We start from the raw sequence: 15883 nt of genomic DNA on the forward strand, positions 1-15883 counted from the left end.
TCTTTAATGGTATTGTTATAAGAGAACACTACATTAACATTAAACGATTTAAATATTGATTTTATGGTTTCAAATCCACAAAAGTAAAGTAAGCTAAGTACATTTTTAGGCATTTCTTTTTCATTAATAGCAACCCTATAAAACTTTTTGTGAGCTTTTTGATAACATAAAGAAATTAAATGAGGTGGGTAGCATAGATCGTTTCCTATCTTTTTTAAGTATTCTATTTCTTGGTCAAGATATTGTGGACTCGTGATACACAAAGCACGTAGGAACATAGAAGAAAAATTGAAATTTTAATATTAAGATGGTGGCCAGAATAAAAATGTACATATGTTAAATTATTTGTGGGTTTTCTATAAATACTGAATTTACATTGGAAAGATTCTCTCTGTATTAATACATCTAGAAAAGGGATGACATTGTTATTTTCAATTTCAACAGTGAATTTTATGGATGGCACTAAATTATTCAATTTAGACAGTAAATCATTTACATCGATACCAACAGGTAAGACTACTAAGATGTCATCTACATATCTGTACCATTTTAGGGACAAGTGTGATATTCGGGAGGTGTTGTCTTTGAAAAATTTCCATATATAAGTTTGAAAGGAGAGGTGATAAATTATGTGACTAACGGACACAGGCAATTCATGCAGCATAAGTTCATTACTTAAATATTCTAGCACAGAGTCAATAGGGACTTCTGTAAACAAGGATCATACATCAAAACTGACAAAGATGTCACTAGGGTTTAGTACAATGTTATTTAATTTTTCCACAAGATCAAGAGAATTCCGGATGTGTGAATTAGATACAGTTCCTAGTAGCGGGGATAACAATTTAGTAAGTTATTTAGATAGTTTATAAGCAATTGATCCTACAGTACTAATAATTGGGCGCATAGGTTTGTTTTCCTTGTAAGTTTTGACTAGGCCAATTATTAGTACTGTAGGATCAATTGCTTATAAACTATCTAAATATCTTACTAAAATTGTTATCCCTGCTACTAGGAACTGTATCTAATTCACACATCCGGAATTCTCTTGATCTTGGAAAAATTAAATGTACCATTTGGACCCGTATATTTGTAAAATGTTTATGAAGGACCTTAAAATAAATGAACTAATAAATTAGTCCCACATGTATATAGTTATTATTTCTCTCTCTCTCTCTCTCTCTCTCTCTCTCTCTCTCTCTCTCTCTCCCTTTCTCTCTCTCTCTCTTGCTCGATATTCTCTCTCCCTTGCTCGATATATTTATATTTTCTTTCGTGTTTTCATTAATAATTTTTGGGGGAAAATTTTTGTAAATTTCATGATAAATAAGTTGTATGCCTCCTTGTGTTTTCAAAAGGTATTGTTTTCTGAAAGAATCATCTGTTGACCGCGTTTGTATCCTCCAAGGTGTGGCTGCCCTCAGGCGTTTCCTCGTTTCTGTAGAGTGAAATTGACCTTATTGCTAATCTTGTAGTGTCACTTTGGATATTAAGCCTACTTTGACTGTTTTTCCTCTGTAAGATCAGTTGTGCCAGAGTAAAGGGTCGAACTAGACCGAAAGTGCTTGACTATCTCGCTTTTTCATTTTTTTCCTTCGTGGCAAAACCTTTATATATATATATATATATATATACTATATATATATATATATATATATATATCAATATATATATATATATATAATATATATATATATATATATATATATATAATACGTATATATATCTATATATATATATATTATATATAGATATATATATATATATATATATATATATATATATATATATATATATATATATATATATATATTATATATATATATATATACATGTATATATATATATATATATATATATATATATATATATATATAATATATATATATATACTATATTAATATATATATATATATATATATATATATATATATATATATATATATATAGAGAGAGAACAACGGAATGCACGTGTCTTGTTAAAAAGATGCGGGGTTTGTTGTGATGAGCAATACAGCTTCACAACACAAACGTCAGTCAGGATCTCGAGATCAGCTGATTCGAACGGGAAGCTGCGGTAGGCCTGAGGGCTGGAGGTTGGTCGACTGCTGCGTTGGTTGAATATACCGGTAGGTTCAATTAATTTTCAATGTAGCTGTTTGCTTATAGATGCAGAAGAAGAAATAGACATTTAGCTAGCTGATATTTTCTTGGAACTAGGCTAGCTTAGTAGTATAAAGTCGGGCGTTACTTTTGCCTGCCCTTGAAGCCGAGATGTACCTAGGTAGCTATTTAAGTATTAGGTAGCTTCGGGTGAGGCTAAGAATTCTTTTCCTTTGAAAAAGTTGCATTAGGTTTAACCCCTACACGAAAAGTTTTATAGATAGTCAATTTCTTGGTAGCAGTCTAACGTAGCCTAATGCTCAGATTTAAATGTTTTTTTATGGAAAATTTGGTGTACGGTGCAGTGGCTATAGATATCTAGGTACTACTCTAGGTCATACCTAGGTATACAGTACTACTACTAGGTTAAGGCTAGACCATGCAGGTCAATGACGTCTACCTAGAGGAAATTTCTCATACAGGTAGGCTAGTTTACTTTACATTTGAATACCTAGTTACATACCTTACAGGCTATAGCTAGCTAATGTATGGAAAAAAGTATTTCATACCTATAAAATCTTGACAATAATGTGAAGCATAGCCTAGTAGCTTCAGCATATAATTTTGCCCAGATTACCTTCTGGTATGTGTTTTTAATTGTAAATTTTTGCAGCAAACCCCTCATTTTTATGCTTCCATATATCTTAACAATTATAGGTGACCAAGACTGCAGTAAGAAATCAAGGCTTTTGAACAAGGAATCAGCATCAACAACCTAGATGTTGTGACACCAGTTTTGGTAGTCATAAATCAGTGAGTCACGGACAGGGTATAACTGGAAAACTAATGAATAGCATCAGTAGCAGCAGTGGAGCACAGTCAAAGCACAAGAAAACATTGGAAAATATATGCTTCATGTGTCATCACAAGAAAAATCTAATAGTTATGAGATCATGAAAATGGCATAACAAAAATTTTTTTAATGTATCCTAACCTACCCTCACCTAATGGGCAGCATCTTACCAGAGAACAGGCCTTGCATCCTGTGTGGACTCTCAAATTGAAAGAGTTTGGCAGTGGTACTTCCAATGTTATAAAAAATGTTAAATCCAAGAACATTTAACACAAGAGATAAAGTATGTATCAGTGATCATAGCACACCCACCTCTGAACCTTGTTCAGTCATTTTTTGGCCTTAATTAAGTTTGAATACTTGCTAAGAGAAATTATTAAGAAAAGGCAGAAATAGATATCAAAATATAAACAATACTACTGTATTTTATATTGACCATAATCTATGTTCATTCCAGGTGAAGTCCTCTGCAATTTTCCCTCTACCCCATTCATCTAGACCTCAGACAGGCTATTCACTGTCATTTAAACCTTGATCTCCAGTGAAAATGAGCAGAGGAGGAAGAGTTTTGGTATTTGTGGTTTACATTAACTATATTTAAAAGAAATGGATTGCAACTCCCTATAATGCCCTAGGGTAAAGACAGGCTCCTATTGCTGATGTTCAAGGTTGAGGAGAAAAGCAGTGAGTAGGGAAGGATGGTGAGTATAACTGGACTTGATTGAAGAATAAATTGTCTTTTGCAGGGGGCATATTGTTTCTCCTCTCCTAGATCTCTTTGTAGGTCCAAAAGGATCATAGATGCAACATAGGTACTCATGTCAGTGAGAGGATTATCTATTTTCATATAGTAATCTCATCTTTGACCTTTACAAGGACTTTGGGCCCCCAGAAACACTCCATATTCATAAACCTGCAATTTCTTACCTTTCTCTTATCAAAACTTCTTACTCTGCTGCATTTTCTAGCTCAATTTCCCTCAATTCCTCACTTTTTGGTGGCTCATATTAGCTCACAAACTGTGCAGTAACCTTTCTGTGTTCTTATATGTTCTTAACCAAATAGATTCTTGTGACATGGTAGACTCATTCATGCCAGGTTGTCTCACATATGGCATCCAGTGATGATGGCTGCAACTCATCCCTTGCATTAATGATGTATATGATTGCATCCCACATAATGGAATTCCTACTAAACACTTTCACTATTCTGTTTGGTTTAATGTTAAGGAAGTGTACCAAATTCTTCATTATCTCCCACTATTAATGCACCATAAAGTTAGAGGTGATGCCTTGGTCAGTATTCTCATTCCAGTTCTCCAAGGCCTGGGAACATTCTGCATGAGTAGGACTTGGACAAATATTGATACAGTGAGGCTCGAGTGCTTTTAAAACATGCCAACCATTTAGCTTTAGTTAATTAATGTTATCCACCACAACTCTGAACCTTTTCAGAATAGCTACATGAATTTGCTCTTTGATTAGTATTTTTTCTTATTCCATCCTTGTTCATTAATTAATTTTATTTCCTATTACCTCCTTGCTCATGAATTAATATTATTTGGATTACCTTTAGTATACTGTGGTGATGGGATATGCTATAGAATTCTTTTCAATATGGTTTCTAGATTTTTCCTGTAAGGTTGTATGTATTATTTACTTACCTGGAGGGCTGTGTCTTGTTACTGCAGTCTCCTGTAAATTCACCTGCCTTTTGTTGAACAATCACCATTCATCTTTTTCATTTACCTTGGCAATGTGTAGTAGGTGTTTTGGTGAAATATTTTTCATTTTTTTGGAAGGTATAAAACTAAGTTTGTTTCAGCACAGACCCATTTCGTAGTTTGTTATCCTTGTTTGCAGTAGCAGCAATCTCCAGCTTATTCTCAGAAAAAGAGTCTTCCTTCCCATCTATGTATGGTATATGAAAGTGCACCTGGGTAATTGAATAACTCTAGTGGTGGAAACTGCATGCATGTTATTTCAACAAAATACTATCCAGTCCCATTTCCCAGAAAATTTGGCTTAAAAGTCTATTGTAATCATTTGTCATTAAATCTTCTCGATCTTGAATCCTTACTTTATTCTCACATTCTTTTACTTTTGTGTGGTAATTAACCTTATTTTCACTTAATTTCCATTTACTTTGTATCATATGTAGGGTTCAGCTATGTTGCCAGGTTTACCTTTATGTCAAGACTGGTCTGCCTCTTGGTGGGCATTTTATAACCATAAAATTTACTATTAGATGTATGTCTTGTTGAGGTAATTTTCATTTTTGTAAGGCTCTTCATTGTTTTCAATATGCTTAGGGAAAGCTAATTCAGTAGCAGAGATCTGTAAATTCAGGAAACTTGAAAGAGTATGTATTTTACTTTGAATTCTGGCAGAAAATTCAGCAAGGTTTTAAGGAATTAGTCGAGAATTCACAGAGGACATGCTTTAGAAACCGGAACCTCATACCCTTCCCCTCATCAAAATAGATCTACTAACTGAAGGGCAATGATTACTGTATTTGTAGTATTTTTCCATGAAGTGAGGCAGATTGTAAATTTTGTATGTATATGGCACTATACCAAACTTTACTACCAGAACACAGTTATTTGATTTTACTTCAACCATTCTGATCATTTCTTGTCACAAGCGTCTTCACTTAACAGTCACAAGCTTCTTCACTCTCTTCAATACAAATAATAGTAGTAAAAGGAAGACCTCATTTAGCCATTCAGAGCTGGGATGATTAATTTGTGAGACTAAGGTTTTTCATTGGCCTCATCCATTGCATTTCTTTGATAGAAAAAATTGAATTAATATATGAATTTTATCATAATAGTTCTGGAGACCAAACATCCTTACCGTAAATAATAGACAAAGTTATGGTTGCTTCTTCCTTTCTGATTTTTAGCTGACAGAACTGATGCAACTCCATTTTGAATGATACCTTTGTATAATGGGCAATTTCCTCATTTTGAGGTAAAATTCCACATTCTAAACCATAATTTTTTAAAATCTTCTCATTTTGCCCTAATGTGAGAGCAGCCGGCTTATTCCATGAAAGAGGTTGGGGATTGTAACAGTCATTCTCTTCTATATCAGTGTTTAATCAATCCAAGTAGCAAAGCTAACAAACTACCAGTCTTATTCTTGATCCCTTGTTAGTCCATAGAACTTTTGAGTATTATTATACATAGTCTTTCTCTGGAAGTTCTTTTGCTCTACCAGGCCTTGCCTTCATTTATTTATCCTTTGGAACAGCAACTGTGGAAGTCTTCCCTTCTAAATAGCTGTTCAGGCTATTGTAAAAAATTAGATATGTGATAAGTCAAATGTTTTTGAAAAAAGTTTTTTACCTGCAAACATTGCTTTACAGGCATTACCCCCTTCAACCCTTCTGTACTTCACTACTTGTCCATGTTACACATACGATGACTAAGTCTGCTATGTGAGTTCCACTGCAGCCTAGATGATTGCTAGATAGAACTGTAATATCTCCTCTTCTGTGTATATAGTGTCGGAACAGGAACTTTGCAGAGATACATAAGGTTTGCAAATGAAAAAATTCATGCCAACTTCACTTGTTGACAGTTGAATTACACCAGTGGGTGATCAACAACTCGTTGGACCTCATGGCTAAGCTTTGGGCAGTCTTGTTTATCATGGGAACTCAAACCTCCTACTTAAGACCTTCCTTGAGTCTGGTGGTGGTTGCCCAACAAGTTGTGTAGCTCATCAGTACCCCTGGCAGGACGGTTCATATAATGCCTAAGATGAGAATGAGTGAGATGACTGGTCTCTTCTCTTTTTTTTTCTTCGCCTTTTTACCCCTCTTCATTCCTACAGGCGGGTTGATGATTAGACACATCATACGCTGGAACTGGCTTGATGCAGGTGAGTTCAACAGACTTACTGTTACAGCACTTCTTTGTGTTCCTTACAACATCCAAATCTGCTTCTCAGTAGCATATACGTACTCATCTGTCCAGCAAGGGGAGTGAGGAGTAGTGACAAACCCTTAGCTTAGGGCCAACATGGTTTTTGCTTGAACAGATATATAGTTCTTTTGTCTTCCATGTATGCAATGAATCTTGACATGTTACATTGTATGTATTTACTCCCAATGAACTGAGTTTTAGATACCCATATATCTAACCTCTCACAGGCTTAGACCCTCTTCTTTAGAATTCTCATTTCTAAGAAGAGTGGCCAGGTGTGCCATACCTCCAGACAGTTCAGGATTCTCATACCTCCCCCCAAGTATGAGAGTATCCTATTGTTAATACCAAAGGCTTGTTTTGCATATGAACAAATGACAAATTTGAATTAATTTGTATTTTTCATAGCTAACAAACCTGAGGTCTTAACATTGACTGCTCACCTCTATCCACCCCTCTTGTTATCCTGGGTTGGAAGAAAAGACTAAATGCATCACAGGGTTCAAGTGTGATCGCTGACCAGCATCCACTTCATCTATGCTTTAGATGCCAGACCATAAATTCCTTGCGTATACAATTTTTTATTGTTTTTAACCAGTTTCCAGCTGGTCCCAGATTTATCTTAAGGTTTGTTAGCTACGAAAAATACAAATTAATAACAAATTTGTCATTTCAAAATTAATTTTTCTACTATTATTATTCTCTTCCCATCCCCTCTGTTTTAATTTGCTGAGGTAGAGGAGAGAAAGGGTCCTCTCCTCAGTGGAGAAATACTCATCCAGCATAGATAGTGCTTGAGACCTACATTTTAAGGGGTTGAAGTAAGGGTATATAATAAAATGTTTGCATTACTGATGCAAAAATGTGTAGTTTAATTTATTATGATGGCATAGCTGCTGTTCATCCTCAAAGGAGTTACTCTCATGGTCCCTAGAGGGCTCCATAAGATGAACCAACCAATTTCCAAGAATTCTGTTCTAGTTGGTCCCAGCCAGTATAGTGCATGTTGACACTGATAAGAATACAGTGGAACTCCTGTATTCGTAGGGAATGCGTTCCAGATCCCCGCAAATATCTAGAATCCGTAAATACTTAGAACTCCTATAAAAACTCAAGAAAAACCCACTAAAAATGCTTATACCCGTTTTATTTTAATAGTTTTATAAAAAAAAATGCATTTAATCATGAAATTTATATCAAAATACAGTAATTTGTGGATATTTCTCATAGAAAAATTCAGTGAATAGGTGAATTTCCCGTGAATAATAGGTAGATGTGGTCATACAGAAAACTGCAAATATGTGATTCCATGAATGTCAAGAACGCAAATACAAGTGGTCCACTGTATTATAGGACTCGAGACAAGAGGTCTCTTTCTCGTGTACAGCAGCTGCCCAGATTTTTCTTTGTCTTAACTTACAGATGTGGCAACTGTGCATCACATGTCATCCACTATCATGGTAACCACACACTGCGCTAAACTATATACTACTTATAAAGCTAAGTGAATAGTTTTCAGTCCCAGTGAAAAATTTAGTTTTTAAAAAATTTTGTAACAGGTAGCCTATTTTGTGAAAGTTGGAAGCCAGTGCCAATAGTGATGTCATGGCTTCCACAAGGCGAGAGTTAGCTTCGATTTGAGTGTTACAGCACATTCTTAGTTAGCTAACAAACATCGTTTAATTTTATTGAAGTAATAATTTTAAAACAAAGATCATTGGTATATGGTCTTTTATGTTAGTTATCTTGAGCAACTACTTAGTAGATATGCTAGTCTACTTCTATTTTGTTTTGATTAGTAGTAGCATAACCATTCATATATGCTACCACTGATAACATCAAGCACAACCATAACTGGCTTTTGACAGTACGTACTCAGCTTCCAAACCTTGGTATTAAATAAACCAATTGGTTAATTTTAATATTTAGTTACCAAACTGAATAGCTTTGTGTAATAATGTTGCCCAGTTAGCATTAATATGTAGTAAGGAACTAATATCAGATTACATGATGTTTTCCTTCATGGACCTACTTTTAGCAGGTATTCCTCCGCCGATAGTGGCGTCACTAGGAAAACGTTGATGATGTCTGTTTGCCTACTTAATTATTAAACCTTTCCATTTTCATATATAATGGGCATTGAAATTATACTTAATTTATATGTACTTAACTTATTAAAAATTTAACTTTTGGCAAAATATATTCATTTAAGTACTTTTATGTAGCCTACAACTTTACTTCTGTGATTAGCTTAGGCCTGGTAAACAAATTACATAGATTTACAGTACATATTCAGTCAGCTTGATTTTACTTTTAAGGCAAAATTTGTGTAGGATTATATAGTTTCATACATAACTAGTACTTTCTCAGAAGAAAAAACCCATTAGTATAAGGGCCAACAGTACACAACAATATGGCTACATAACTATGCCAAAATTAACCTAATTTATATTAGTTGTGCTTGGGTTAGTACAAATAATAGAAGTTCACTCTCGACGTGGTTCGGAAGTCACATAAAGTCGTTCCCGTTGCTGAATAACCACTGGTTCCTTGCAATGTAAAAATGCCATACAAACAAACAATAATTAGCTGTCTAATATTTTGTGAGAATATGTAAATTTAAGACAAGGCTTATGGTAGAAATTATGAACATAATTAGTACTGCACTTACAATGATAGATCCACAGCACCCATGCATCTGGTGTCCAGTCTGTCCCTTAAGACGCTCCTGATTGGCTGTTGATAAGCCAATCACAGGGCTCGAAACTCATCAGTGTCTGGCAAAACTTCACATAGTTAGTATCTACTTCCGACCTCGCCTGATGGATATGTCTTTCTAAAGTTATAATTTTTATTACACCTCAGTTTTACCTGAAGAAAAGTAGTAGTATATCCCAATTTTATCATTAAACATTGTCAAGCCAGTGATTTAGTGATTATAATGATATAGTATAAGAATTATGAAAAATATTTGTAAATAAAATATATATATATAATATATATATATATATATATAATATATATATATATATATAGAATATATATATATATATATATAAGATATAATGCAAGACCCACATTACGTGTGACGCAGTGAATTGCTTGGTTTGCCTTTTGCTATTGGGTATGGTCCATACCACCTACCATGAACACAGCCCTTGTAGGAATAAAGGGGAATATGGTTGTTTGCCAGACATGTAAGAAATTTGTAACATGTTCCTGGCAACAAGTTTTAATAATGAAACAAAATGCTTTAAGCTGTCTTGTTGAGTTCTAGGTATCAGTAAGGGTATGGAAGGAGGAGACTACTTCCTTTCAGAAAATTCTGGCAGAGTATATTTCCCTCCATTTCCGAGCAGAATCTATGTTTGGGCCAAAACCTGAAAGCTTCCGTTCCTAGTACAGGCAGTCCCCATTTATTGGTGGCCTTGGTTATCGGCGATCCAGTGTTATGGCACTTGTCTAGCAACAATGATAACTTAATTTTCGGTGCTAATATGTGCCTATCCGTGGCTACTGACACCGACCCTCGCTTATCAGTGCCGAGTCTCGGTTATAGGCAGCACAGAGCCCAAGTTATCAGTGCCGATAACTGGGGATCAGTGCTATTATCGCCAATTTTCAGTTATTGTCATGCCGTTGGGAAAAGAACCCTGCTGATAACCGGGGGCTACCTGTACCTCCCAAATAAACTCCACTGATGGAGAAAAGGAGTCGTTATTTGGGGAGATGTTCCTTTTATTGGACATGAAGCGGATATTGCCACTGATGCTGCCCTCCTGAACCCAGAAGGACCCAGGACACAACTTTCAGTTGTAGTACATGAGAGAGATACGTCAGATAAAAACTCTCCCATGCAGCAATCAAATAATGAAGGGGACCCTAATAGGGTCCACCTAACCCTATCTCAAGTGTGTGTATCTTATGTGGGATATAATGATTCATCCAAGATAGCTGATCTTCTGTTGCCGGGCTGTCACAATATGGGTGCCTGGGCACAATCAAATGACACAAGCTCCCCTAAAAGGGAAATAATGCTTGCTGACAATAGAACTGTACAATATATGTACGTTCACCTTGGAAAAGGGGATTCTGAGAAGCAATGGACTAGGGAGTTTTCCTCTTACTAAACCAAAGAAGATTTGTTTTGACTCAGTTACACAAGACTCCAGTTGCCCCTAAAGGATCCTTCCAACAACAACAGAACAAGTGGGCAAAGATGCTCATACCAGGAAAAATAAAAGCTACATGGAATGCCTATTAAAGACAAGCAAATGGTATGATTGGGAGCTGTCTTCTGCAGCACAGTTTAAATGTATCCTAAATGGGCTGGGTGGAAATGGTCTTATGCTGAAGGCTCTTTTAAAGGGAACCATAGAGAAATATATACTTATTTGCCACCAAGCATGTCTATTCACTATCCCCAAGGATTCCTCCAAGTGGAGGGTGATCGTCAACCCATCAAAATTGAACAAACACACTGTTTGCACAGTTTACAGATGTTCAATCATTCCGCAAGAGACCTGGACCATTTTTATAGATCTGAAAGATGCATACTGACACATCTCTATCACCATTCCCTTTCGCCCTTCTTAGGTTTCCAGATAGGGAAAGGTAACGTACAGATTCAAGGTCATGCCCTTTTGGTTAAACATTGCCCTAAGGATCTTTACAAAATAACCAACAGTAGTTGTCCAGGAACTCAGAAAAGAAGGAATTCAACTGGTAGTATACCAAGATGATTGGCTAATCTGGGGCCCATCAGAGAAGAGTGCTTATGAATCCTAATAGTGGTAGTTGACAGGCTCCAATCAAAAGGCTTCCTAATAGTATATTGAAAAAAATCCTGCCTTACTCTTCACAGCTAGTTGTCTTTCCCCACCAATACCCAGAACAAAATAAGAAAGGAACTAAAAAGGTTCCTTGCACTGCCCAGCATTTCCAGATGTCAGTTGGAGCACATAATGGGCCTGTTACAGTTCGCATCTGTGGTAGACCCAATCCTCATATACACCTAAACAATTTAAACAAATTCTGACTATCATTTAAAAAAAAAAAAAATTGTGATCGAGGGGGTTTCTGGCAAAATAGGTCGCCCTGATTCTTCCATCTGTACAGGTGATAATACAGTAATACCATGATCTTAGGTGATTTGAGTTGTGCAAATTCACAGACATGCAAACTTTTCATTGGAACCTAACTAATTGGCACATATGAGTTTTTTCAGACACATGACATTTGTGAAATCCTCAAGAAACCCTGCAGAAGTGTTTATGTTTATTTTTGAAGTAATTTACATATAAGTTTTCATGCATTTATGTAAAAAATCTGTATGAAAAATTATTTTTATTTTTGTACATGCATAAATATGATACAAAGGTAATTACAGCATGTACAGTTAGTGTAATTTTACAAGATGTGATACCCATTTGGACACTTACTACCCTTTTTAGTGACACCCCTACAGAAAGTGTTTGTTTAATTTTTTAAGTACAGGCAGTCCCCAGGTTATGATGGGTTCGGCTTACGACGTTCCGAGGTTAAGGTGCTTTTCAATTATATTCATCAGAAATTATTTCCAGGGTTACGGCGCCTACAATGCTGCTCTGGCTGAAGAAATATGACACCAAAAATGCAAAATACTCAATGTTTGATGGTTTTTTTTATGAAAAATGCAATAAGAATGCAGTTTACATAGTTTTGAATGCACCCAAAGCATTGAAAGTAAGTTTGTTCATGAAACTTACCTGACAGATATATATATAGCTGTATTCTCCGAAGTCCGACAGAATTTCAAAATTCGCGGCACACGCAGTGGGCGGCCAGGTGGTAGTACCCATTCCCGCCGCTGGGAGGCGGATATCAGGAACTATTCCCATTTTCTATTCATATTTTTTCTGTCGCCGGTCGGTAAACAACTGTTTACAGACCTCCGCCTAGGATTTTGAAACTTCATTAGCCGCTTAAGTATCCTAATTATTCTTTCGATTATTGACTTGGATTTGTGGCTAGGCATACGCTATCGTAAATTTTTTCATTGCATTTGATGTCTGAAGCTAGTTAGCCTAGTTTCAGACTTTGTTGTCTGCATGGGGTAAGGTGAGGCTACCGGAACTTTCGGTAGACACTCGCTTAGTATATATGACGTTTACATGTTTTCTTTGCATAAGTTCAATGTAATTAGTGTAATGTGTGACTGATTACGGAAGAAGTAGGATTCATGTACGCATTTTAGAGCGTGTTAGAATCAGGAGTTTTCCTCCACAGTAAACAGAAGTTAGAAATAATGAACCTTCTAACCACCTGTAGATTTTATTTTGCCTAACCCTGTGGTATGGCTTACGGGCCTAGAAGAAGTGTCTGCTAGAGGATTACATCAAGTAATCTTAGACTAAAAGTGCTCGCTCTCCAATCAGTGTGTGAAGTGTAGTGCCCCTTTGTGTTGTGGAGGGGGCGTCAGATCGGCCCCATAATGCCTCTAGGCCTGGACCTCTGTCGGACTCCCAGGACTCAGGGAGAGGGCATGTCGAAAGCCGCAAGAGGGTACGGGGGCTCCCCACCGATCTGGCGTCCCTTCGGCAGGACCTGTTGACGATTCCCAGGCTGCTAAAGATCGTGCACGTGCACGAATCTTGAAGGATTGCTTCTCGTCCTCCGAGGCGTCCTCCCCGCGCAAGGGTTGGAGCTCTCGGAAGGACTCGCGCCCTCTAAGAAGCTTTAGAGAAGAGACGCTTCACGTCCTCTCTCTCGTTCAGGAGGGAACGTCAGATCGGCCCCCATAACGCCTCTAGGCCTAGACCTCTGTCGGACTCCCAGGAAACCAGGGAGAGGGCATGTCAAAAGCCGAAGGAGGGTTACGGGTTTTTCATGCTGATCTGGCTTCCTTTCGGCAGGTCCTGTTGTCGCTTCCCAGGCTGCCGAAGATCGAGCATGTGCACGAATCTTGAAGGATTGCTTCTCGTCCTCCGAGGCGTCCTCCCCACACAGGGGTTGGAGCTCTCGGAAGGACTTGCGCCTCCTTAAGAAGCTCTCGTCACGAGAGGATGAAAGAGTCCTGTGCCCTGTCAGGGCTCTCAAATTTTATTTACTTAAACGAAGGAAGTAAGAGGTCCTTCGGGTAATTTGTGGTGCTCAGAAGAGACCACATTTACCCTTTTCGAAGAATGCACTGGCTCTTTTCCTAAGGGACATATTAAGGAGGCTCATTCATCTTGCCAGAAGAGTGATTTGAGCCTCCTGCGAGATGAACGCTCATTATACATTATTAAGGAGGCTCATTCATCTTGCCAGAAGAGTGATTTGAGCCTCTTGCGAGTGAACGCTCATGAAGTTAGAGCTGTTTCAACCTCGCTAGCATTCCAAAGAATATGGTAATCAAGGACATTCTTGATTCCACCTTTTTGGAGGAGCAACTCAGTATTCGTCTCCTCTCCTCATGGCGCTCCGTATACGTTATGTAACGTTCGCTTTACTTCGAAAGAGCATAAGTTTGACGTCCGGCAAGCTGCTTTGCACAGTCAAACAACTTATGTCTCTGGTTCGGCATAAGAAGGGCAATTTAGACGTGAGGAAGCTTTTGGAGGTGCTCGACGTCCTATAAGTAGAGACATTCTCCAGTACGCTCGGCAAGCACCTTGCGAGGGTGTCTTTTGGACGCTCGGCGTTCCTGTGCTGAGGGCGTTTCTGGAGATGTTCTTTTGCATTACTAAGACGCAAGTTGCCGCACAGGCGGCCAATGTCTTTTGTAAGAAGGTATGAAGGTCTTAAGCCCGTCTTGAAGACGAAAGCCGTATGTCTTCCTTTAGTGTTCACACACTTCAGGAGCAGCGTGCGGCTCTCCATGGAGACTCGCATGAGGACGTCCCTTGAAAATATTCAACGTCATCCGCAAAACGCGGTTCGTCATAACATTGAGATGTTGGCAAGGTCGCTCGCCAGGACGCCTCTTGGCGGGCCTTGCATGCTTCAGCGCTTATGAGGACGCTTTTGTGGACATTCGCCAGGACGCTTCGGTGGAAGCTCGACAGGACGCTTTGCGAGAGAAAAGACTTGTAGACAGCGTCTTATTTGCTGTTCAGGACGTTTCTTAGGACGCTTGACGCTTTCTAAACGCTCGTCAAGAGGAGGTTTTTTCAAGACTCTCCACAGGACATTCCTTTACAGAAATTTTTAAAGAAGGATTCGGAGTTAGCGGAGAGACATACCCGAATTTTTTCTTCGATCCCTCTTGCCTCTTCATCGATTTCTCTGAGAATCGGGAAGATTATATACTCGAATTCCTGGGTGACTTTCGGTCATGTTAAAGGGTTTTCCCCTATTAGCAAACTGCCAATTGTTTTGTTAAGTAAGGACGTTTTCCCCATTGTCAAGATACTAAACGTTTTGTCATTTTAGTGGGGGACCCCTCATAAATGGGGTAGTTCTCTTTGACATAGATTTTAATGTTTTTATCGTTAAGCGGATAAACTCATTAACAAATTTCGGAAGAGCTCTCATTCATTTTCAGAGGCTCATCCGGGGAGAATAAGAAAAAGACTTGTAGACTAGATCCAGGAAGTCTTATGTCCAATATCATAAGAACATTGAACGGTCCTTTCGATCCTCGGTTCTCTCTTGATGATCTCTATTCGAATATTACTCCCTTTTCTTGGCAAGAGTCTTGGCAAAGAATCAAGGAGTTCTTTTAAAAAGTCTCATTCATTAGAACGTGGACAGTCGTTTTCCTTTCTTTCTCTCTTCCTCGTCGAGGAAAGATGTAGTAGAGAATTCGATGTTCAAATTACTACAATACTTACGTAGTTTATCTTTGCGTCATTTTGCTAACGCATGGGTCAAGTCATATACGCATATCGTATTTACCTCTGCGGATAGAAGCCGAAAGAACTGTTGTTCTAATGTATTTAATTGTCACTCCCTTCAACCTTCCAAGAGTTTTCGGAGTAAGAACAACTCTTCAGGTATTGTTACGACAACACCAACTCAGCTTCTGTATTTAG

The 15883-nt window shown here is 37.7% G+C and overlaps 1 protein-coding gene and 1 long non-coding RNA gene across 2 annotated transcripts in view; one reads left to right on the forward strand and one right to left on the reverse strand.

Moving 5' to 3' along the window:
- LOC135208477 (uncharacterized) overlaps positions 1 to 15883 on the reverse strand; it is a 57266-nt gene that overhangs the window by 5815 nt on the left and 35568 nt on the right. The window contains exon 2 of the long non-coding RNA XR_010313176.1: positions 9559 to 9664. This is a non-coding gene — a long non-coding RNA (uncharacterized LOC135208477). The remainder of the gene's footprint in view (positions 1 to 9558; positions 9665 to 15883) is intronic.
- LOC135208475 (equilibrative nucleoside transporter 1-like) overlaps positions 2071 to 15883 on the forward strand; it is a 75015-nt gene continuing 61202 nt past the window's right edge. The window contains exon 1 of the mRNA XM_064240709.1: positions 2071 to 2129. The gene's annotated coding sequence lies outside the window, so the exon portion shown is untranslated. The remainder of the gene's footprint in view (positions 2130 to 15883) is intronic.

Source organism: Macrobrachium nipponense, chromosome 35 (genome assembly GCF_015104395.2).
Source record: "Macrobrachium nipponense isolate FS-2020 chromosome 35, ASM1510439v2, whole genome shotgun sequence".
Taxonomy (NCBI): domain Eukaryota; kingdom Metazoa; phylum Arthropoda; class Malacostraca; order Decapoda; family Palaemonidae; genus Macrobrachium; species Macrobrachium nipponense.